Source organism: Arachis ipaensis, chromosome B08 (genome assembly GCF_000816755.2).
Source record: "Arachis ipaensis cultivar K30076 chromosome B08, Araip1.1, whole genome shotgun sequence".
NCBI classification, from domain to species: Eukaryota; Viridiplantae; Streptophyta; class Magnoliopsida; order Fabales; family Fabaceae; genus Arachis; species Arachis ipaensis.
The window spans coordinates 9,915,675-9,918,852 of NC_029792.2; positions in this window are offsets into that span (position 1 = coordinate 9,915,675).

A 3,178-nucleotide genomic window follows, 5' to 3' on the forward strand; every position below is an offset into this window, starting at 1 on the left:
TAGTAAAGGTTGAAGGCCTTTACATCCTTGCTGATTTCATAGTCTTGGATACTGGAAAGGAAGAGGATGAATCCATCATCCTAGGAAGACCTTTCCTAGCCACAGCAAGAGCTGTGATTGATGTGGATAGAGAAGAATTGATCCTTCAATTAAATAAGGGCAACCTTGTGTTTACAACTCAAGGATCTCTCTCTGCATCCATGGAGAGGAAGCAGAAAAAGCTTCTCTCAAAGCAGAGTCAACCAAAGCCCCCACAGTCAAACTCTAAGTTTGGTGTTGGGAGGCCACAACCAAACTCTAAGTTTGGTGTTGAACTCCCATATCTAAACTCTAAGTTTGGTGTTGGAGAGACTCAACAAAGCTCTGACATCTGTGAGGCTCCATGAGAGCCCACTGTCAAGCTATTGACATTAAAGAAGCGCTTGTTGGAAGGCAACCCAATTTTTATTTATCTAACTATATTTCTCTTAGTTATATGTCTTTATAGGTTCATGATCATGTGGAGTCACAAAATAAATATAAAAATTGAAAACGGAATCAAAAACAGCAGAAGAAAAATCACACCCTGGAGGAAGCATCTGCCTGGCGTTCAACGCCAGAACAGAGCATGGTTCCGGCGCTGAACGCCCAAAATGGGCAGTATCTGGGCGCTGAACGCCCAAAATGGGTATCATCTGGGCGCTGAACGCCAGAATTGCACCCTGGAGAGAAGCTGGCGCTGGACGCCCAGAACAAGCATGGTTCTGGCGTTCAACGCCAGAAATGGGAAACAAATAGGCGTTGAACGCCCAAAATGAGCACCAACCTGGCGCTGAATGCCTAGAGTTGTGTGCAAGGGCATTCTGCATGCCTAAATTGGTGCAGGGATGTAAATGCCTTGACACCTCAAGATCTGTGGACCTCACAGGATCATCTCAGGATCTGTAGACCCCACAGGATCCCCACCTTCCTTCCTCATAATCCTAGTTTTTTTTTCCACATCTTCTTCTTTATCTATTCCTTCTTCTTTTGCTCGAGGGCGAGCAACATTCTAAGTTTGGTGTGGTAAAACAATTATGTAAAGGATCTATAGCTCAGTGGTAGAACATGTGGCTGCAAATCAAGAGATCCCTGAGATATCTCAGGGGATGCACTTCCCTCCATATAGTTATTGGAAGCAACTGAGGATAGAAATATCAAAAATCACTAGGGATCAAGCAACAAAGACAAGGAAGAAACATAGAAGCGCTCAAGGACATCATTGGTTCCTCAAGAAGGAAACGCCACCATCACTAAGGTGGACTCATTCCTTGTTCTTACTTTCTCTGTTTTTCGTTTTCTCTATGTTAAGTGCTTATCTATGTTTGTGTCTTGTATAATAGTTCATACTTTGCCCAAGTTTAGATGACGCAAACTGGCGTTCAACACCAGCTCTCTGCCCAACTCTAGCGTCCAGCGCCAGAAACAAGTTGCAAAGTGGAGTTCAACGCCCTAAATGGCACAAAAGGTGGCGTTCAACTCCAAGAAGGACTTCTACACGTGCAACACTCAAGCTCAGCCCAAGCACACACCAAGTGGGCCCCGGAAGTGGATTTATGCATCAATTACTTACTTCTGTAAACCCTAGTAGCTAGTTTATTATAAATAGGACCTTTTACTATTGTATTAGACATCTTTGAATCTTGGAACATCTTTGGATGCCTGGTTCTTAGATCAGAGGGGCTGGCCATTCGGCCATGCCTGGACCTTTCACTTATGTATTTTCAACGGTAGAGTTTCTACACTCCATAGATTAAGGTGTGGAGCTCTGCTGTTCCTCAAAGATTAATGCAAAGTACTACTGTTTTCTATTCAATTCAACTTATTCCACTTCTAAGATACTCATTCGCACTTCAACCTGAATGTGAAGAACGTGACAATCATCATCATTCCCTATGAACGCGTGCCTGACAACCACTCCCGTTCTACCTTCGATTGAATGAGTATCTCTTAGATTACTAATACAGGGGACCGAGTCCGAGATATTGGGATCTTCGTGGTATAAGCTAGATTGATGGTGGCATTCATGAGAATTCGGAAAGTCTAAACCTTGTCCGTGGTATTCCGAGTAGGATTCTGGGATTGAATGACTGTGACGAGCTCCTAACTCGCGATTGCAGGGCGTTAGTGACAGACGCAAAAGGATAGTAAATCCTATTCCAACATGTATGTTAGGATAAAATTAGGGTTGGGGTAGTTTAATAATTTTAATAAAATTAGGGTTAATAGAGTAGTTGAAAACCAAATTTAATCAAACAATAACTATATATAAAAATATCATTTATTCATCAACTTGAAATTTATTTTCAAATAGTATTCTAATTCAATAATTAGAGATAATCAAATTAATTTCTTTTAAATTATAAAATAAAATTAAAAATCTAATTATTCAAATTAAAACATATAAAATAGGGCTCCACATGGATCGGATAATATCCGCAGTAATTATCCGCATCCAATCCAAATTTTACGGATATTATCTGATCCGCAGAACCATCGGATCGGATCAGATCTGATCCGCACTATGGTAGGATCGGATTGCGGATTTGGCAGTGATATCCGCAGATCTACATATCTGCATGCCTCATATAAAAAGCATAGTTTAAGAAAGTAAACCCTAATGTGATATGAATTTTAGTATGTTGTTTTATGAATTTTATAATATATTGTTTTTAATTTTTTTATATTGTACTTTCACTTAGAATAATTAAACTTAGATATTTTGTTATTATTTTTCTTTTGTTATTCAAGAGAACTTTTATTGATAATATTTTAGGAGTAAATAAGCTTAAACAGGTGAAAAAATATATTTTCTAGAACCAAAAAGGGACTTAAAACAATTTTCTTTGAATTATGTGGATATACCTAATATCCGATCCGCAAGTATGCGAATCGGATCGAATCCAACTTGAAAAAAGCGGATATCGTATTCGATTCGACCCGATGAGTGCAGTACGAATAAAATAGAAGTATAGGCTATATCCGATCCGATCCAATCCATGTGCAACCCTAATATAAAATCTTCATTATTTTTAAATCACTAAAGTTTTAAATTAATGATAAAAAAATATTCAATTAATATAAAAATCTCTAAAAATATATTCTCAAATAAATAAAATAAATTATAAATAATCTATTATATAATTTTCAGAAATCTTGC